The sequence below is a fragment of the Miniopterus natalensis genome, chromosome 5 (genome assembly GCF_054644295.1).
Source record: "Miniopterus natalensis isolate mMinNat1 chromosome 5, mMinNat1.hap1, whole genome shotgun sequence".
In the NCBI taxonomy this organism is placed as follows: domain Eukaryota; kingdom Metazoa; phylum Chordata; class Mammalia; order Chiroptera; family Miniopteridae; genus Miniopterus; species Miniopterus natalensis.
The window spans coordinates 55,866,090-55,889,123 of NC_142085.1; the positions used below are offsets into that span (position 1 = coordinate 55,866,090).

General features: G+C 34.0%; 1 protein-coding gene across 2 annotated transcripts in view; it reads right to left on the reverse strand.

Moving 5' to 3' along the window:
• The window catches only part of PDSS2 (decaprenyl diphosphate synthase subunit 2), a 185,853-nt gene that overhangs the window by 127,840 nt on the left and 34,979 nt on the right, over window positions 1–23,034 (reverse strand). The gene's annotated exons all lie outside the window — the stretch shown is intronic.

The following is a 23,034-nucleotide window of genomic DNA, read 5'->3' on the forward strand; positions in this document are numbered from 1 at the left end:
TAAAAAATCAAAGTGGAACCATGTCTGTATATATATTCCTTGACCATCTTTTCTTAAAGAACAAATGAGAAATTAAGAAGCACAAAGAGTTCCTTTACAATAAACAATAGGTTGTAAGCAAATGGCAAAATTGTTGTTTAAAAGTCAGATTCCTCCATGTGCACAGTAGTGGTTTTCAGAAACGCAGGTGCTCTGAATTCCACTGGTTTAACTGTGGTAACTTGCTAGGTACTACTTGCTACAAAACTAAATCAAGCCAAGAAACTATAAATGTGATTAGTCTGGCAGTAAAAGTTTGAACAGTCAATTCTTGCATGTATGATCAACACATTTGAGGCAGGGCCCTGTATCTGGAAGGCAGTCAGTCAGAAGGGGTTTTCTGAGCCTGTGTCTCTGCAGGGGCATTGGCGACCCTTTTTAATAGGCCTATCTTAGAGGCCTTGACATATTTTCCAAACTAGATGAGGAATGCTTACCTTAAAATAAAAACTTGGGACAATATTTACTATTTTTAATTATATAAATGGCTATTTTGATTACACTTATAAAACCATATTTGGTAAATGTTACCTGTCTTACATTCTCCCCCTCATGCATCTATCCCTAAATTTGCTGATTTTTGTCTTTTATAAATTCTTTCTATGCTTCCATATTGAAGTAAGTTCACTGGAAGTGAGATATTTCATTGTGCAAAACAATCCATGATGGGAATATAGAAAAAGGGTATGCATGTTTATGAAAAGAATGAATTTGGGTGATGTAAAGTATATCACTGTTTAATTAAAAAATTTTCAGTTAAAACATTTTAAGACTGGTAGAGGCTGTCCTAGGTTTATATTTGACTCAAATCTGGGGAAAAATTTTAAAATTATGTATCTTGGATGAGCTACAGTGAACTCCACAGTCTACCAAAAACTCTTGCCATAATATAGTTTTGGGGCATTATTTAAACCTGGGGAACCTAAGAAAGAGCCTCCTTTCTCATATGAGTCTGGAGAGTCTGCTATCAAGTACCAAACTCATCCACCCCCCAAATATGCCTACCTATAGCAAGTGATCACCACCTGAGTGATCACTTGACCACAAGCCCTTTTCAGAGTGTTTTCAGCATGCCTTCTTCTATGGTACTTGGAGTGTAGGAAACTAGCAAAGAGAGCCCCTAGTTTAGCTTAACTTCTAAGAGTGGCTCTCAACCCTGGTGACAAAAGAGAATCACATGAAGGACTTTAAATATAACAATACCCACATCCCAGCATATGCCAGTTTAGGCAGAATCACAAGGGTTGGGATCCAGGCACAAGTATTTAAAAAATATTCCTCAGGTGTAATTCTAATGTATAGCCAAACAAACAAACAAACAAACCACAACAAAAAACCCACCAGAAAGACTGATTCATGTTCTTTTTATCCCTGATGAGAAAGAGCTCTCAATTTACCATCATCTTTTCAGGATATACAATTCAGTGTTAGATTTCCTTTTAATTACAGAGAGGCACAAGAGTGAAGAAAAGGCATTGTTTTATTTATTTAAAAATTTTTATTGCACATATTGAGGTGACATTGGTTAATGAAATTATTGTAAAGGAGTTCAACAAAATACAAGAGTGAGGTAGGAAAATGCTTTCATTGTGAACTACTCCAGATAGTAATGTTCACCTTTTACGAAGACTATCATTATCAGGAAGATCTGGGACATGCCCAGTGTTTGAGCTGGTTACCAAAATAAATGCTTCCTGGGTTTCCAATGCACTTAACAGATATTCTGAAAAACTGACTTAAATGATCAGCAGTGTAACTCTTACTTATTACTCTCCAGATATCACATTCTCTTTTTCAAGAATGACCTTTAAACTATCACCGACAGTAGTGAAAATTCAGGCATTTGGAGAGGGAAAAGCTGCAGGGGTAAAAAGGACATTATCTATCTTCTGTAGCACATATATAAAAACAATTTTTAAAAACCTGCCAATAAACTGTCCCCTAAAGAGAGTAGAAATGAATGCCATAGATCACAAATGTTATTTCGAGCCACACATCCATAGCAAAGTTCTACCATGTAGAAAAATGCAAATGTCTGGTAGACTGTCATAATGGTTCTTTATATATATGGTTTTCTCCTTTTAAATTATTTACAAGAGCCCGGCCGGGCGTGGCTCAGTGGTTGAGTGTCGACCTAGGATCGAGGCGATCGGGGTTCGATTCCCGGTCAGGGCATATGCCCCGGTTGTGGGCTCAATCAATGACTCTCCCATCATTGATGTCTCTATCTTTCTCTCTCCCTCTCCTTTCCTCTCTCTGAAACCAATAAAGATATATTTAAAATTAAATAAATAAATAATTTACAAGAAGACCAATGCATTTTTGCTTGATATTAAATAGCAAATAGAAGTAAATAATTATAAATTCTCCAAATTGTCAGCAATAGAGATTGGGGAAAGGAGGGTACGGTTAATAATTTCAGAGGATAAAGCATGAGAATACAAGGGCTTTAGAACTGATTTCTATATTTTTGTTTGTTTGTTTTCTTACATTTCCACAGGCTGCTAAAATTTCCACAAGTCATTTATTCTTTCCCTGAGAAACTTTATTTGGCTATTTGTGTGTCTGGTGCTATTAACTCATCATAATTTTACATCAAATCCTCATAATATAACATAATTGAGGTTTAATTCTAAAAAATTTCAAAACACACAAAACAGGAAAAAAAAATCACCCTAATGCATTTGGGAAGAAACAACCTATTAAAGAGAATAAGTGTGTCTGGTAGAATTCTAGAGATGACAGAAAACAAGAGGAAACATTTCTTAATGTTATTTAAATATGCACACAGGAGACAGGGAGATGTGCTAGGACAGAGAATCAACAGGAACTCTAGTCTTCCTGCACATAAAATAGGGCTTCATTAACAATAAAGGAACAGGTGTCTTGGGACCCATTTATACAGGCTATTAACTATTATGAGCTGCTGGTATCCAAATTTATTTTAGTACTAGGCAACTGATTAAAAATAAATACAAATTGAAATTTCACCTATTAGCATGTGAAAGCAATGCTTGGCTTTCCAAAGTCTAATTTAATACAAAGGTATTTTTCTATGGACTACAGAGGATACTGAATGTACAATATGTCCTAAGTCCCAAAACAACGACCTTCATATTAAACTGCATTTGAATGTAAAAAATTGACAAATGTCCTTTGTCTTGACCTAACAAGACCAAACAAGCTTTGTTTACTAAGGACTAAATTTTTACTTAAACTTACACACAGTGGAAGAAATATGCTCATCTTCTAAAAAGTGAGGGAGGGAATCACACAGAGCAACCTCCTGCCCTATATTCAGTATATTTCACCACATTTTACAGTACTTATTTTGAAAAGCATGAGTGGCAATGATTATCCTCTGATAATTTTTACTGTCTCATCTATAATTACTGAATAATATAGTAAATATTTTGAACATTTATGAAAAATCATCTGTACATCTTACTAAAAAATATTTAGAATATTAGAGCTGGAACTGCAGCAGGGATAATCTATTTCAAAACCCTTTTTCACAGAATAAGAACAAAAGGTAGAGTGAGGCTAAGTAATTTGCCTAAGGTAAACATAACAGCAATATTTGACCATACAAATTGTCAAAATACTATTATACTGTAAAACCAGTGTACTAGTACCTATCATCCAAAGATGTGAACATTCTATGTGCTAATTGATGACGATGATGTTATTTCAAACACTACATTTACCTGCGTCTAGTTTAAAAAAAAAAAAAAAAAATTGGTTTATTCATTTATGTATGTTCTGATATTGCTATTATTTCTACTTATTCCAGGTTAAGTGATTACTCTATTTTTGTGTGCCACACGCTATAGAGAATAAAAACGATATAGCACCATCTACATCCACATGCATCTAGAAAAAGCCACTGTAGAAATGAAACGGTGAAAAATTCGACAGACTGTTGAGCAAGCCAAGGACAGAATCATGATTCTTAAAAATATGATAATTTATGCCTGGCTGGGCGTGGCTCAGCAGTTGAGCACTGACCTAGGATCAAGGAAATAGCAGTTCGATTCCTGGTCAGGACATATGCCTGGGTTGTGGGCTTGATTCCCAGTCAGGGGTGTGAGGAAGCAGCCAATCAATGACTTTCTCATCATTGATGTTTCTATCTCTCTCTCTCCCTCTCCTTTCCTCTCTCTGAAATCAATAAAGATATATTTTTTAAAAAATGATAATTTAAATGGAAATATTTTAATAAGACCAGGATTTCTCAATGTCAGGACTACTGACATTTCTGAACCAGATAATTCTTTGTTGTAAGGGTTTGTGCACTGCAGGCTCTTTAGTAGCATCCCTAACCTCTATACTAGATGCCAGTAGCATCCTCCAGCTGTTATAACCAAAAATGTTTACAGACATTGCCAAATGTCCCTAAGGGGCAAAATCATCCCTAGTTGAGAAATGCTGGGTAAGACAAATAGATCTTACATTGCTTTTCAAGCTAATGATACATACTAAGCATCACCTAGAGGTGAAGCAAATCGGGAGCTTTAGTATTCTTTAAAAGACAGCTTTGACTCTAACGGAGAAAGCATTAGGGTCTTGAGTAGAGGAATAAAATCACAACAAATTCAATATCAGGGTGTGGCTTGGGTTTTGACTTGATGTTTTTTTACTACTAACTGCCAAAAAGAAACATGAATAGTTCCATGTTCCTAATGAGGGAGAGGTTATCATTTATTATATTAAAGTTTCTCAAATTAGAAACAGTTCCACACTCCCCCACCAAGAAATTCTTAGCACTTCGTTTCCTACTCTTCCAAAATATAAAAACCTGCCATTTTGCTAAAGCACAAATTTCAATCAAGTACAATTCCAGGCAGGTGTTTAGGGGCAAGCCATTTGGTTATAACCTATCCGATGAACTACAAGCATTAAAATAATGTGGTTTTGTTCTCTGTATATTAATTTTGTGGGGAGAAAACGAATTATAAAACCATTTTCAAATTTCACATTTTCCAAAGTTCTCAAAAATACTGAAGGTTTATTATACTGGAGATTTCTAAAATGTTAGATCAAGAATCAAATAACTGAGGTGGTAAGCAAATGCCAGGTCTTCATAATACATGAAAGTGAAGAACTGATCTCTGCCTCATGCATCTTCCTCTGCAGCTCTCTGCTCCAGCCTTCACACCTTCTGAAGTATGAAACTCTGAACAACTGCTTGGTAATGGTAAAACTTTGTTAAAAATCTGGGGCACAAGGCATATGAAAGTATTCTACAAGAAGACCACTGAGAAAAATGGAATATTTCAGACTCAACAACCAAACAAGAGTTGGCTCAGGATCAAATTTTAAAAGTATTAGGCCCAATTAAGGCATGGTCCATGAAACAGGCCTGCTATTAGTGTCCCCTCTGCTTCTAGGAATCTACAGGCCGTACATAAAAAACAAACAAATAAAAAACCCCAAAAAGGATGAACAATTGATGACTTTGAGAATCATCAAAAGGACAGTGTTGCTCATTTTGATTTTGCCTTCACTTGAAAAGTTACCAAGTGGTCTCCCTTTCTCATACTCAACAAATTTTTGTTTCTTCAACACTAAAAGAGCAGAGCGGTCTGTGTTTTTGCAATGTGATGCTTACAGGCTGAAAAGTTCTGCTAATACTGTTTTGTTTTGACTCTTTGTAGAGCGATATCTTCAACATTAGAAATTTGGACATAATCTGCTAAATCTGAATTTACATACTGGGCGGTATTTCCTTTAACAGAGTCTAACTGGAATAGCATTTTATGGTACATGATAATTTAATTTCAAATGTTAGAGACAGAGAGAAATCTGATTTATATAAAAGACAACTTATTTTTAGTTGCAGAAAACTGCAATGCCAAACTATTTTGCATTTAATGCTATAATTTGCATATATTACAATATTCATGATACATGATAAATACCCAAATCTTATTTGGAAAACCTTAATTGTGAAAAAAATTAGAATTTTAACAAAATGGTGCTTCACATTTTAAATAATGTTTTCATTAAAAAAAAGAGGGGGCAGAGAGGACATCTGTAATACTTTCAATAATAAAGATAAATTTTAAAAATATATGTAAAAAAATAAACATACCAATTTGACAAATGATATTAAACTGATTACTAATAACTTCAGATTCCTTTGCTATTTCTTGAATAATTCTAAATATTAAAGGTAAACATCATATAGAGTATGCTAATAAATTTCTAAATTTATCAAATAAATAAATGAGCACCCTGCATTTTAAGTATATACTGTGGACATTTCACATAGGTACAGGACTAATTTAACAAAGGATTCTTTAGTTATAACAGGCAATACGCTGCCACAAACTAAAGAAGAAAACACTCTGAAATAATTAACACTCTTTGACCCATTTCACTTATAAATTTGTGTTTCAAAGAAAAATTTTAGGGTTGACATTTTCTACTTGAACCTATAAATGTCTTTTCTCCAAAGTATTATTTTACTTGGGTAACAAATCATCTAATTACCTAATTCAGGAATAAAAGAAGAGACGTCACCACTGACTCTACGGAAATGAAAAGGACCATAAGGAAATAGTATGAACAACTTTATACCAACGATTTAGACAACTTAGAAAATATGGACAAATTGGTAGGAATGAATTTCCAAAACTGACTCAAGAAGAAACAGAAAATATGAATAGACCTATAACAAGTAAATAAGTTGAAATATTAATTAAAAACCTTCCCACAAAGAGAATCAATCCCAGGCCCAGATGGCTTTGTTGGCAAAATCTACCAAATACTTAAAAAATAAATACCAATCCTACACAAAGTGTATCAAAAAACAGAGGAGAGAAACTTCCTAACTCAATTTATATATAGGGCCAGTACCACCCTAACAACAAAGCCAGACAAAGACATCGCAAGAAAATCACAGATCAATATCCCTCATGATTACATACACAAAAATCCTCAACAAGATATTAACAAATAAATCCAATATATAAAAAGGCTCATACATGATGAGCAAGTGGGATTCATCCCAGGAATGCAAAGTTTAACATCTAAAAATCGAGTAATGTTAATATATTGCATTAATAGAATACAGAACAAAAACACACAACCATTTTGACCCATGATAAAGCTAACAATTTTTTTTTTTTTTTTTTTGGTATATATTTTTAGCTGCTAGGGAAAAGGAAGCATTAGAAAAGAGACAACATACATATTTCTACAAAACTTATTACTTAAAACTTATTACTATTCAGTGATTTAAAGAACTTAGTATCACTAATAACCAATTTTAAAGTACAGAAAGAATCCCAAAAGCCTTCAACAATGAGAAATAATCTCTGAAAAATAAACCAGAGCTTTGAACTTCTGATTTGTGGAACCACTGAAAAGGTGGAGTGATGGAAGAGCAAGACAGACTTTTGAGATCATCACTTCACATCCTATGATTATAGTTAGCTCTGGGTCATGCTAGAATTGTGGCAAGTTTGTTAAAACTTTACAGGATTATCACCCTGAGGTCCAGATATTTTTAGTATAAATTACTGACAAGGTCTTGAGTAATTAAGAGAATATTCAGTAGTAATTAGTGGGATGTGTTTCAGTGAAAGCACTAGCAGCTCTTCACTGGATCTTTGCACAAGATCACTTTCAAAAGTGATCCCAATTTGATGAAAACAAGACCATGTAAAGAGCTGAATATACTATCACTGAGAACTTCATCAGTAAAACAAAGTTTCTTGACTTGCACTTTCCATTGGGAACCTTGCACTCAATAACATCTGCAAAATTAAAGAATCTCCAAAGAGAGCATGGTGTGGTTTGCAATGTTGAATTTTAAGTCTGCCATCTAAGCATGTCTGGAGTGTATTTGAAAGATAAGGAAGTGCATATTAAAGAATAATGAAATTTTAATTTCTTCCTCTCCAGTTTCAATGCAGGGTATTCAAATATCAATTTTGTTCTTTTTCATTTAGCAAACATCAATTCTAGACTGACAGATAATGTATTTTATCACCTCTTCTCAAGAGGCAGAAGGCAATATATTTCTTTATGATGCTAAGAAAATCTGAGCACTTCTGAGCCTCCAGTTTCCAGTTCACATTCAAAGCAATCCTTCTTTTACCTCTTAAATATAGATGTAATGAATGCTTTAAGAAAATGTCAACTACCAGAAGCCACAGAGAAGTATACTGAATGAGGTTTTCTTGTAAAACATCATTAAGAAAGGTCTATTTATAAGTTAGCACAGTTATTCAACTTGGAATAAATGGACCAATTTTTTTTTAGCAAAGGATTGGAGTACCCAAAATTCAGATATAATAGAAAGCAAAACAGAATACTTTAGATTTTCTTTCCAACTCCCATATTAAGGGGAACACACAATATAAGATTAAACCAGATACAGCAAGATTCAAGGACAGTTGGGAGTGGCAAAGAAATTATCTATAGCTTGTATATTCCCATATTTTCACTTAACTGACAGTTTCCCTTATAGTCTACTAAATAATTATTCTAGTTCTTTTCTCAAAGTAAATGCTAAACGCTCCCTGGAAAGTTGATTTAGGCTATGTTAGAGTGAAAATACTCCTGTGGAACATAAATATGGTAACTATCTATTACTAAGAATTAATAAGCATGAAGGAAGACAGACAACTCCTGCACCCAAAAAAATTCAGCTGGGTTTAAAGTGTCTTAGGGTCTATGATACTACACATGCCATTTTCTTAAGGAACTATTTACAAATTAAACAGTTTGTCAAAGTCTGACAGGAAGGGAAGGGGTCTGTTATCTGTGGAGTTCCTATTCTGCAGCAGGCATGTGCTTAGGAATATGCATTATCTCATGTAGTCTTCATAACAACCCTGACGGACAGGAGGATTTTTCTCCTGACTTACACATAAAGAACCTGATGTTCAGATGAAATGAGTAACTTGCTTACAGTGGGACAAGAGCAAAATTATTAAAGATTCTATTCTTTTAAAAGATTCAGTTATAAAGAAAGTAATAACCACTCATTATATCCTGATGTTATGGGCTGCCTATATTCTACTGGGCAGTCAGGAAGGCAGTCAACCAATTGGATGATGGAGGCAAGATGGCCAGGCAAAGGTTTCAGTAGGTCCAAGCTTTCTTTTTTCAGTCTGGTTCTTGGTTTTTCTCTCTCACTGTAATACACTAGTGATTTAAAGAACCACGGTTGTCCTGGCTGGTGCGGCGCAGTTGGTTGGAGCATCATCCTGTACACCAAAAGGTGGTGGGTTCCATTCCCAGTCAGGGCACATACCCAGGCTACAGGTTCGATCTCCAGTCAGGGTGCCTGTGGGGGCAACAGATCGATGTTTCTTCTCACACGGATGTGTTTTTTTCTCTCTCCCTTCCTTTCTCTCTCAAATCAATAAAAATAAAAAAAAAGTTTAAGAGTTTTTAAAAAAATAAAAAGTACCATAGTCATTAAGGATGAGTGAATCACAAAGCTCAGTAGTATAGCTATTCTAAGAACACTAGGTAGACTGATTTTAGGGAAAATTCATGGCAATTAGATTTAGTTATGGGGGCAGGGTGTGAAGAAGGCAAAAATCTCTCTTTTGTTGAATAACTTTAACTTTTTATTCTGACATAATTTTAGGCTTACAGAAAAGCTATAAGACTGGTACGAAGAATCTCCATATACTCTTCACCCAGACTCCCCAAGTGTTAACAGCTTGCCAATTTGCTCCACTATTTTCTCTATATAAAATACTCATTTTTGCTAACATCATGCCCTTTTACCCCTAAATAATTCACTTTCTAAATACTATACAGTATTTCCTAAAAACAAAGATAGTCTCTTACATAACTACAGTACAAATATAAACATCAGGAAATTAGCAGTAATACAATATTATTATCTAATCAACAGACCTCATTTGGCTTTGCCAATTGTCCCAATAATGTCTCTCACAGCAAAAGAAAATCCCAGATCATACACTGCAGCCAGTTGTCATGTCTCTTTAGTTTCCTTTAATGTGGAACAGTGCTTCAGTCTTTTTTTTTTCCTAGTAAAATTTTTGAAGAGTATAGGCTAGTTATTTTGTGGAAAGCCCCCCCCCCCCCCCATTTTGATGTTTTCTTAATTTCCTCATGATTAGATTTCAGGCTAAGCATTTTTGGCAGGAATACCACAGTAGTGACGTTATGTTCTTTTCAGTACATCATACCAGGAGGCATACAACATTAACTTGTCTCAATATTGGTGAAGCTGGGTTTGCAATTTTGCTAAAGTGGTGCCTGCTAGTTTTCTCCAGTTGCTATTTTAAATTGGCAATTAATAAGAATATTATGGGTGGATACTTTGAAAAATATAAAAATATTCTATTACTGACCAAACTTGCACCCACCAATTTTAATAACTATTGATGATTATTTCCTAAAACAATTATTATGAGAGATACCAAATAGTGATTTTTTAATTTCTATTATTCCTTCTTCTTTTATAGTTGGCATTATAGTTTCACACAAAAATTTCCCTTCTCTCTTATCTATCATTTATCTATCGTTTTTATTTGTATGAACTCATGCATTCTTTTTCAGTTCAGTGAATTACATAATTCATTATTTTCACTCCTTTGATGCTCACATTGTTTGAGATTTGTCTATGGGAGTTCATTCAATCTGGCTCCTGTGTCCTTTGGACATGTCCTCATCATTTTTTCAGCAGTTCCTACTTTCAGTTACTAAAAAGATGTTCCAGAGTGATCCTGCCTCTCACAAGGAGCCTTGGTTCTCTGTAATGGAACAGGTGTTTAGAAACCATTATACGACATGAAATGTACTCTATACTATTGGGGTACCATCATTTCTAAGTCCTCTCTGCAAAAAAAAGAGGTAGGAAATAGATTGGTATTTGTGTGTTCACACACATAAACCTATATATGTGTAAATATATTTATCTATCTATATGTATCTATCTAGCTAAAAAATGAGTTTCTATGGCTATTTCCAATTCCAACTGCTGGAAATGGTAAATGTGAAGGTAAATATAAAATTTACTTTTTTCTTATTTATAATTGTCCTAAGATAAAATGAATCTAAAAATAGTAACAATATGTTGTATGTTTGTAACATTTTTAACAACAGTATTATAAACAATGGACCAAAGGACTGGGAATATACAGTTGTACAGCTCTTACACTATGTGCAAAGCAGTATAAATGTATTTGAAGGTAGACTATGATTGATTAAATAGAAAACTACTAGCAAGATACTATATTTGAATTCAGCTATATCAATAATTACATTAAATGTAAATGAGCAAAAGACACCAACTAAAAGACTGAAATTATCAGAGCAAATATAAAAGCAAGACTCAACTTAATGCTGCCTATAAAAAATCATCTTTAAATACATAGGCAGGTTAAAATTAAAGAATGGAAAAATATATAAAGACTAATAAAAAAAAGGTAAAGTGGCTATATGAATATCAGAGTAGACTTCAAACATGGATTATTACCAGTGAAAAGGGGTGTTTCAAAATGTCTTTAAATAATACAAGAGTCAATTAATCATGAAAATATGATAATCACAAGTGTACTTCAAATTTTAATTTGCTTCAAATATATGAAGCAAGAATGACTGACCTGAAAGAAGAAATATTAAATCCAAAATTATAGTTAGGAGTTTCAACACTCTTATCTCAGTAATCAACAGAAAAAGCAGTTAGAAAATGAGTAAGGATACTGAAGACCTGAACAACACTATCAACCAATTCAGTCTAAGGGGCACTAACAGACACTCCATCTGACAACAGAATACACATTCTTTTCAAGAGCACATGAACATTCACCAAGACAGACCACATTCTGGGCTGTAAGTCAAACCTCTGCAAATGTAAACAAACTGAAATCATACAAAGAATATTCTCTGACTATAAGAATATAGGAGAATTAAACTAGAGATCAATAATAGAAAGATACCTGGAATATGCCGGAACATTTGAAAATTAAAAATAAATTTCCATGTAATTTATAAGACACAGAAGCTATCACAAGGAAAATTAGAAATATTTTGACTTGAATTAATATAAAAATATAACATCAAAACTTCAGGAATGCAGTGAGAAATTTATAGTACTAAATACTTATTAGAAAAAAAAGAAAGTTGTCAAATCAATTCTCTCATTTTTCATCTTAAGAAATCAGAAAAATAAGAGCAAAATAAACCCAAAACAAGCAAAAGGAAATAATGATAAAAGTATAAGTTAATGAAATAGATAACAGAAAAATAGACAAAATCAAAGAAACAGAAACAAATTCCTTGAAAATATAAATAAAATCAATAAACTTCTAGCCAAAATGACTAAGAAATAGAGGAGACACAAATTACAAATATCAGGAATGAAAGAGACCTCACGACAGGCCTCAAATACTTCAGGAACATAAGGGAATATTTAAAAAAAAAAAGTTATACCTACAAATTCAACAAATTAGATAAAATAAACAAATTCCTTTAAAAGCACAAACTATGAACTCATGCAAAAGAAACAAAAAACTAGAATAGTCCAGGCCCAAATGTCTTTACTGGTAAATTCTACCAGACATTTAAGGAAGAACTAATACCAGCTCTTTCAGAAAACAAAAGAGGAGGGAACACTTCCCAACTCTTTTTATGAGGTCATCATTACCCTGATACTAAAATTAGACAAAGAGAACTCTGATATTAAAACCGAAAACATTACACAGCTCTGGCTGGTGTGGCTTAGTTGGTTGGAGCACTGTCTAGTACTCCAAGAGGTGGCAGGTTCGATTCTGCTCAGGGCACATAACCAGGCTTTAGATTTGATCCCCGGTGGGGAAGCCTACAGAAGGCAACCGATAGATGTTTCTCTCCCATCAATGTTTCTCTTTCTCTCTCTCCCTTTCACTTCCTCTCTCTCTAAAATCAGTTTTAAAATAAAAAACACCAAAGACATTATAAGATATAAAAAATGTCCTTCATGAGATTAGATCCAATAATCCTCAAAAATATTAACTAATTAAACCCAGCAATATATAAAAAGAAGGAAACTTCCTCAGCGTCATAAAGAATATCTACAAAAATCCTACAACCAACATATTTAATAGTGAAAAAATAAAAATAAAAATTTCCTCTAAAATTTGGAACAAGTATAAATGTCCACTCTTAACCACCACTATTCAGTATCATACTGGATATTCTAACAAGTACAATAAGTCAAGAAAAAGAAATAAGAAGACAGACTGAAAGTAAAAAAATAAAGATGTCTCTATTTGCAAAAGACATAGCTGTCCATGTAGAAATCCCAAAGGATCTTTTATTAAAAAGCTAATAATATAACTAATATTAAAAGTGATGTACTTATCTGGGTTCCTATATACAGGAATCAAAACAATTTACAAAAGGGTATTTGTACAATGGGGAATAGTAGACTTAAAAAGTCAGACTTATTGATATTAAAAAGTAACTTCATGCATATTAGATACATGCAAGAAAGGTTATTACCATATTGGGTATGTAGGTTTCAAAAAACAAAACAAAACAAAAACTGACAAGTTGATCCCATATTAAAATGTCATTTGAACATGGTAAACACTGTACTGTTTCTAAGGCTCACAGCACGACTAGACTTACATATAAATCATTGACATTATTTGGTAATTATTCATTTTAGGTTAAAATCTAATATGGCCATTCATGTCATTAAACCACAGACTTGGAAGGTATCCAAGAGCTCACTAGTCCAAAATCTGCTCATTTTACAAAAGAACCAATCAGGGTCAAAGGAAGTTAACTGACTTGCCCAAAATGCCTGGTGATCTCAAGATTAGGGCACAGTACAGTGCTAGTTGTAATATTTTAACATTAAAGCTAACTGAATCATATTTAACCAGGAAGAAATATTTTTCAAAAACTTAATATTATTCTTTCATCATAAAGTGATTTTTTTCTGAGTTTAAAAGAGAACATGAAGTTTCTCTAGCAATTACTTTTGGTAATAAAGGAAATCTTCAAAATATTTCCCTAAGATCTAAAACAATGAAAAATTTAAAAACAAACCATTAAAGTCCAAAGTTAGGGTTCTCTCTGCCATCCTTCTCTCATAAACAGTAGATGTACAAGAATCTTACATCTGAATTTGATGTAAGGAAAAGAAAATCAGTAGTAGAGCAATTTAATCTATAAGCTACCATCTCCTCAAATAAATCTGAAGTGTTTGTCAATTTTCTGCCAACCACTGCACTCTGCTTCAGTATTCTTACCATTGTGAACTAGATGTGACTTGACCTACTTAGCCTTTGACATCTGGAAATTGCACTGTTCCCCAGCTTCTCCCCACCACCTGTGAAAAAGACCAGAAAGAGTGGTTGGCTGTTCCTGAAGATGAGCTGACAGGCCTGCAAATGCACCTGTGGCCTGTAACCTACGAGCAGAGTTCTTACTTGCATGACTGAATAAAGCAGCAGCCTGGATTTCTAGAAATATTAGCAGTTTTCATTTAAATGAACTATCTCTAGAGACCCCGTGTAGGAAACGTGAATGAGCTGCTCAAAAACTTTGTCAGCAAACCTTTAACTCTCATTTTTGCTGACACCATTATTTTTGTATGAACAAGGAAAAGTCATTACAAACACAGGAGGGAGGAAAATTTTTAAAGAAAGAAAAAAATTATTTGCTCTATCTGGCATCAAGATAAGGTAAAAAGGGCAGTTTCCCAAGGTTAAGATGCAGCATGCCACAGGTATAACTGAAAGAGCTAACCTTGGAATCCAAAGAATAAATACGAAAATTAAAGCAACATGGAAGCATAAAGATCTGAAGGATAACAGGTTCCCACAGTGATTCTGCAGGAGTAACACAAAGATGGCTTTCTGGCCCTACTAACCATCCCTAGAGGCATCAATTGTGAGTCTGACATTAGAAGCTGCAATGATTTCATTTTCTCCATCTCCTGAGGTATTAAGAAACATCCAAATTACAGTTGAGTACTAGACTAAATGTAAAAAAAATGTACAAAATTACTTGTGATGTCACTGAAGAAAGTGAATAGACAACTAGAAGAGTGGTATAAAAATGAGTAAGCTCACAAAGAGAATGGCAATCATTACATGATATCAGTCCAATTTAATTCTTTCACTTTCATTCCTCTTACCTATTTATTCCCTTACTCTACCATTATTGAAATTAGATGATCTAAAATTATGCTCTTAATGAGGAAAATCTTACCCCAAAAAAAATCCTGGACTCAATTTCCTCATCAATAGAGGTATAAGACATAAAAAGAGAAGATAAATTATGTCAATATATTTACTTAACACAGCATAGTTTTTCATCCTAACCAGGATCTGTTGAAAGTGAATGAAGGCACTATTAAAAATTCCATGAGGCAAGGATGCAGAGCAACAGGGACTCCCATTTATTGCTGATGGAAATACAAAATGTTAATAGCCATTGCATAAGGTAGTTTGGCAGTTTTTTACAAAGTTAGACATAAATTCACTATACAACCTAGCAGTCATGGTCCTAGGTATTTACCTAAGTGAACTGAAAACTTATCTTCCTGCAAAAACCTATACGTAAATTTTTATAGCTGCTTTATTATTAATCACTAAAAACCGGAACCAACCAAGTTGTCTTTCAACAGGGGAATGGATAAACTGTGAGACAGTCACACAATGTAATACTACGCAGTGATAAAAAGGAACAAGACAGCAATTTGCACAAGATGGATGAATCTTAAATGTATTTTGCTAAGCAAAAATAGTCAGATATGATTCCATTCATATGCATTCTGGAATAGGCAAACTAAAGGAACAGAAAGCAATTAAGTCATTGCCAGGGGTTGGGGGAGGAATGGTTTACTACAAAGAGGACATAGAGGGGAACTTTTAGGGTGACAAAACTATTCTGTGTGGTACTGGGATGGTGGGTGCATGACACCATATATTTGGCAAAACCCAAAGAATTTTACAGCACAAACAGTGAACTTTAATGTATGTACGTTCAAGAGTTTGGGGATCCTAGGATGGAATACAGTCAAAAGAATTGAACTGTATTATAAATGTATGACATAATCTCAATGAAGGGGGTACAGGAAAAAAAGGGAGCTGACCTAAATAACTTTGGAAAATCATGTTTTGACTGAAAACAGGCTCAAGGCAAAAGAAACCATACATAAACACTGTTTTCTAGTTGGTAAGTTGTTTCTTACAGGGTAGGAGTTAAAATTTCTGAAACTGCTTTACATGTATATTATAGCTGAATAAATAAGTAGATCAATGATGGAGGTTGAAGTCAGTTGAGAGGAAAGTTACAGATAAACAAAGGGAGATGACTAGAAAGAATTCTGTAGTACAGGATTAGTCAGTACCATCAGTTTGAACTAATGTTCAACTGCAGTTTAATAGAGATACAGATGGAAAGACAAAGAAATAATTATGTGTGTGTGTGTGTGTGTGTGTGTGTGTGTATTATATATGGGTTCGTATACATATATACATATATTTTCTTGCTCGGTCTGTTGAGAGGCCCTAGAAACAGTAACACCCCAGTAGCAATGAGCACACACACTGCTCAGATATTGGTTTCTAAATACCATGATCCAATAAAAGGAACCAGGGCTCCTTGGAGAAATGTCTGGTTCTGGGACTAGGGTAGGGAAAATGCAAGATGAGCCCAGAGAATACTGTAGTAGCAGAGAGTAAGGAAGTGTTAAAAAAAAGCAAAAAGATGGGAGTATGTCAAGAGGATATAGGAGCCAAACTAAAAGCATTCCCAATAGCCAAAGTTGGAACCATCTAATCCAACAAAATGCATTATAACTCAAAGTTATAATAAATATACATGAGTCTATACTGATATAAATAAATGGTTGAAGAAATAAGTAAGTGGGGAGAAAAGACAGATCTTCCTTACAGTGAATATCAAATAATTTATGTAGACACTCTCTAAGAGCTTAATCTACCCTCTCTTTTTGAGTGTGGGCTGGACTTTAAGTGTGGGCTGGACTTAGTGACTTGCAAAGAACAAAGTATGTAAGGTAGGGGTAGCTTTACAGAGGAGAAGCCTGGCAAACAGTATCTTGGCCAGATGATCAAGTTAATATCAACAATGATAAGTCATATTGATAGAATGTATCCCTAATATTATGTGATCAGAAGGGCAATTCATTTCTGTGGTATCATTCCCAAAATATCGTAAGATCAGTCTATATGAGAAAAAATCAGGCAAACCCAAACTGAAGGACCCTCCACAAAATAGTTAACCAATATTCCTCAAGACAAAGTCATGAAAGATAAAGACTGATAAACTGTCACAGAACAGAGGAGAGTAAGGAGATTCGATGTTTAAATGAAATGTGGTATCCTAGATTGGATTATGGAACAGAAAAAGGACACTGATGGAAAAGCTAGTAGAATCTGAATAAAGTCTGGAGTTTAGTTAATAGTAATATACTACTGTTGATTTCTTAGTTTTAACAAATGTATCATGGCCATGTAAGATGTTAACAACAGGAGAAATTGCATAGCAGTATACAGGAATTCTCTATAATATCTTTGCAACTTTTCTGTAAATCTAAAAATATTTAAAAATAAAAAGTGTATTAAAAATTTTGCCAGAAAAAAAACCCCAAAAACAGAACTGTCCTGTAAAAACCAGGATATTATGCTCATCTGATGTATGATTGAAGTTTACCTTCATTCATAACATCCTTTGTTGAAAATCTACAGAGTAACAATTGAGTTTGTGCTTTTCAGTGATCAATAAAACAATTTTTAAATTTTCTTTTGTAATTTGTAACTGCACAAAATACAAAACAATTCTTCAAATAAGGTTCCTTGAACTTATGAGAGGGGGAAATTCAGAAAAAAAAAAAGATTCGTGATGAAAAAAAGATGATTTGTGACTTTTTATTTAATAGAACTTCCTTTCTGTTCAAGTTTTATATTTAGGGCTTAAGTATTTCATTCTTATGGAAGAGATAACAACATGGCCATTAGAAAAGAAATCCCATTACTCATAAGATCACTGGTGAACTGGGAGTCCCTCAACACTATAACTACAGATCGAGAGAGAGAAGAAACAAATTAGTAGAATTTTAAAAAAAGAACACTTATAACGATAAGAGGTAGTAGAAGAAGATGCTGAAAATGGACTAACCACTTTCTATCCTGGCTGGCTGCAAAACAGATTATATTTTTTAACTAACTTTTTGTACAACTCTGTCTGCTGTGGTAAGGACCAACTTTTCTCCTTAGAGAGCTCCTGCTACTAGAAATAGTTTCTGTTTTGAGCAGGGGGTAAAAATTACGGAGAGGGTACAGAAATCACTTGGAAGCAAATATTTTCTTGATGCATTTCCCCCTTAAAGAGCTATATGAGAAGGAAAGGGTGCTTTAACGAGTTAATTTCTAGTATACTAAAATGGCATAAACCCACATATTTCATTGGTGGGTGGGGACAAACTAGAATTACTGCCAAAAAGACTTCTCAGTATGTCTAATACATTACAGTATAACTAAATCTAATACAATAAATATTAACCTTAAGTTCCCCACAAAATCCATTAGATTCATTCACTTATTCAATAAATATTTACTTTATGTTCCTTATACGTTAGGCACTTTTTAAATAGCTCTATAGGTTTTGAAAGCAAAACAAACACATGCTCATTAATTTAAAATTCAAGCAATTCAAACAAGTGCAGAAATAACAGAGGGGAAAAAAAAAATCTAAAACCTACTACCCAGATTTTCACATTTGGTAAAAAAGAATGTAGACATCTCTCTTTGACAGACACATTAATAAATAGTTTATAAAAAGCACTTTGGCCACCTTTCAAATAAGAAAAGTTTTTATTTTTATTTTTAAAGAATAACCAGCCATAATGTTTGAATTTTTATATCAGTATTAGTCCTAGACTCTTCTTATATTAAAAATAATCTGAGAATTCAGCCCAGTTATTTTCCTTCACCTGAAATATGCCTAATAGAACTTTTCTCTGCCTATTTCTACTTTGTAGAAAATAAAAGTCAGCTACTATCTGCAGCAGTAAAAAAATGACAGTAAGAAAAAGAAAATAGTAAAATATTGTTGAAAATTGGCTTTAAAGGGGGGAGGGGAACCACATAAGCAGTTGTATATATTTCTCTTGACTTTTAGCTCCATGTTCATCTTGAAAATTCTCAGAAGAAAAAAGTTCAGGCATTTTCTCTGAACATGATTCATTAGCTTAAATCTGAGAATGAAAAATGACCACACCCAAGGCTTTCACAGCATCTAAATTTTTAATGCAGAAATAGAGTCAACGAAATTTTCACAGGGGAAAAACCATTACCCTCTCTTCCTTTCACTCTGTAACATCACTATCAATAGATGACTTATTGTGTCCTCTGACTTCCATCCTGGCCTCTCTTCACTTTCCTTCCACCTCACTGTAGTGTCAGAAGTGCAGGCCCACCCACCAAGACGTCAAACTTCGCTACTCCTGTTCTGGAAGCTAAGCCTCTGTTTTGGCTGCTCTCTTACTGCCAAATACCTGATAAACATGTCTTTCTGCCCATGTCTCTATCTACTCTTCCCAGTATCACTTCAGATACTGGTGGGACTACTGATCTTTTAAAAAACCTATATTTCATTTTATTTATTTTTCTCTATTGTTTGTCCATTTTCTATTTCACTGATTTCTGTTCTTATCCTTATCCTTTTATTTACTCTTGGTTTACTTTGTTCTTCTTGCTTATTCAGGTAGATTATACCATTGTTTTTAAAGTGATAAATTCCCCCCTAAGCATTGCTTTACCTGCATCCCACAAATTGACATTTTTTTCATTTTCATAAGAATTCTAACTTAATTCTGGTTTTGGTCTAGGCACATATTCTGTGTGATTTTAAAACTTTGATCAATTTAGATGAATGTTCTATGTGCACGTGAATGTTTATTTTGCCAGGTTAGGAAGCATGTTCTATAAATGTCAATTAGGTCAAGTTAGTTGATAGTGTTAAGTCATATACTATGCATTTTATGTACACTTGTTCTACCAGTTACTGAGAGAGGAAAGTTGAGCTCTCCAACTAGAATTGTGGATTTGTCTATTTCAGTCATCAGTTTTTGCTCCATGTACTCTGAAGCTCTGTTATTACATGCATATAAACATAGTTATACCTTCTTGATGAATTGACCCCTTACTCTTTTTTAAATGACCCTCTTTCTCCCTTATAATAGTCTTTGTTCTGAAGTCTACTTTGAGATTAATATAGCCATTCTAGGTTTCTTACAATTAGTGTTTGTTCGGTACATATTTTTTTCCATTTGGTCTTTATTTATTTATTTAAATATATCTTTATTGATTTCAGAGAGAGGAAGGGAAAGAGAGGGAGAGAGAGAGAAACATCAATGATGAGAGAGTCATTGATCGGCTGCAGCCCGCAACCCGGGCATGTGCCCTGACCAGGAATCGAACCCCGATCTCTTGGATCCTAGGTCGATGCTCAACCGCTGAGCCACGCCTGGCTGGGCTGGTCTTTCTTTTTAAAATAAACTTCTTATAAACAGCAGAGAGTTTCTTATTTTTATATAAAGTATGAAAATTTGCTTTTTAACTGGAGTAATTACAGTTAATGTAATTATTTAAATCTACCATCTTGCTATTTGTCCCATTTGTTCTTTGTTTCCTCCCCCCTTTCATTTCCTGTCATCCTCTAAATTAATTGAGCTGTTTCTTTTCTTTCTTTCTTTTTAAGTATTCCATTTTATCTCCGCTATTTGGTTCATTAGTTCTGTCTCTTTTTAAAGTGGTTGTTCTAGGATTTACAGTATGCATCTTTTACTTATCAAACTCTACCTTTAAATAATACTATATTCTTTTTATGATAACTTCTCAACAATATCCCCTTCCAACAATATCCCAATACTTTCATTATCCCCTTCCATTCTTTGTCCTGTTGTTTTCATACATATTACTTCCTTATATGTTATAAACCCCACAATACAATGCTACTATTTTTGTTCTAAACAGTTGATTACTTTTAAATTTTTAAATGAGGGGAAAAAAAGAACTGTTATATTTACCCACATATTTAGCATTTCCAGAGCTCTTAATTCTTTTGTGCAGCTCAAAATTTCCATCAGGTATCCTTTTCCTTCTGTCTGAAGAATCCCATTTAACATTTCTTGTAGAAGTGGTCTGATGGTGATGAATTCTCTCAGCCTTAACTTGTCTGAAAAAGTACTTCACCTCCTTTAATGAGAGATATTCTCAGTGGGTATAGTAATCTAGGTTGACAGGTCATTCTGTTATTGCCTGGTTTTTGTAGTTTCCAATAGATGTCTATAATAGTTATTATCTGTCTTCTGTACTTAATGTGCCTATTTTTCCTACCTGAATTTAAGATTTTCTCCATACCACTTTTTTCAGCAATTTGATTACAATGTATTCCAGTGTGATTTCCTTTATGATTATTCTGCTTGCGGTTTGTTGAGCTTCTTGTATTTGAAAGTTATTCCTACCATTCAAATTTGGGACATTATTTCTTCAAACATTTTTGTCTCCACATTCTGATGCTCAAATTATTCATATTTTATACCACTTGGTATTGGTCTAAATATTAATGAGTCCCTGAATTTTTTCAGTCATCTTTCTATGTTCATTCTGGATAGTAATTACTTTTTTCAAGATCACTGATCTTTTCCTCTGCAGGATTAGCTTGTCCATCTGTAATCCAATCAAGAAAAATCACCTAATATATTTTATATTTCATCTCTTTTTTTGTTGAAGTCCAATTTGGTTTTTTATATCCTCCATTTCTTTCTTTCTCTTTTTTTTTATCCTCCATTTCTTTAGTTGTAATGTTTGCTCATGGTTTCCTTTAATCACTTAAACATTTTGATCATATTTATTGTAGCTCTTTCAACACTCTGACCTGCTAATTCCATCATTTCTACCATTTCTGGGTCTGTTTCTATTTTGGTTATGAGTTATACTTTCCCACTTCTTACTATGTCCAGTAATTTTTTTATTATATGCCAAATATTGCTGATTTTATGTTCTTGGGTGTTAGTTTTTGTTGTATTCCTTTAAAGAACATTGGGCTTTGTTCTAGCAGGCAGTTAAATTACATGTAAACCAATTTGATCCCCCTGGGCTTGTATTTATGAGGGTGGGTCTAGAAGAGCCTTTATTTTAGAGCTAATTTAGTCCAACAACAAAGGTGCAACACTCTGAATTCTCCCGGATAACCCATGTATTCAATGAGATCCTTTTACAATGGTGATAGAAGCTCAAATGATTTCTGTTCCTACATGAGCTGTGGGAGCTATTCAACTTACAGCTCTTGTATAACTTTTATTCTAGTTGTTAGGTGCCTAGCCTCATGGAGTTTCACCATATGCATGTGCCGGACAAAGGGACTCCTATACAGACTTCTAGAGATCTTCCTTTGCACAACTCCTCCCTTTCTGGTACATTGCCCTGTAAATTCTAGCCACCGTGGATTCCTCAAACACTGATCTGTGTCTGACACCACTCAGCAATACCACATGGTTCTATTTGGGTTTCCCCTCCCTGCAACACGATCTGGAAATTGCCTCCGGGCAGAAAGCCAAAGAAATCATAGTTCACCTCTTTTGTTTCCCTTCATCTAGGAATCGGTGCTGTGTTGCCCATTGTCCAATATATGAAGACAGTTGTTTCAAGTATCTCGTTCAGTTTTCTAGCTGTTTATAGAGGGAACGCAAATCCAGATCCTGTTATTCTCTCACGGTGAGAAGCAAAAATTCTTTCTCATAATATTTGATTGTATGTCAAAAACTATATATAAAATAACTGTAGAGACTGTAGTTGATATTATTTTCCACAGAGGATTGCCCTTTCCTCTGTTGGGCAGAAAGAACTGAGCTGGGTTGGGACTGGAATGTAGCTTTAGTTAGACTCCACTGACCTCTATTTTCAAATATCTCAAGCATAAAACTGTCATGTGCTTGTTGCAGGTTCCTTCCTCTACATTAATGGTTCTCAAAGG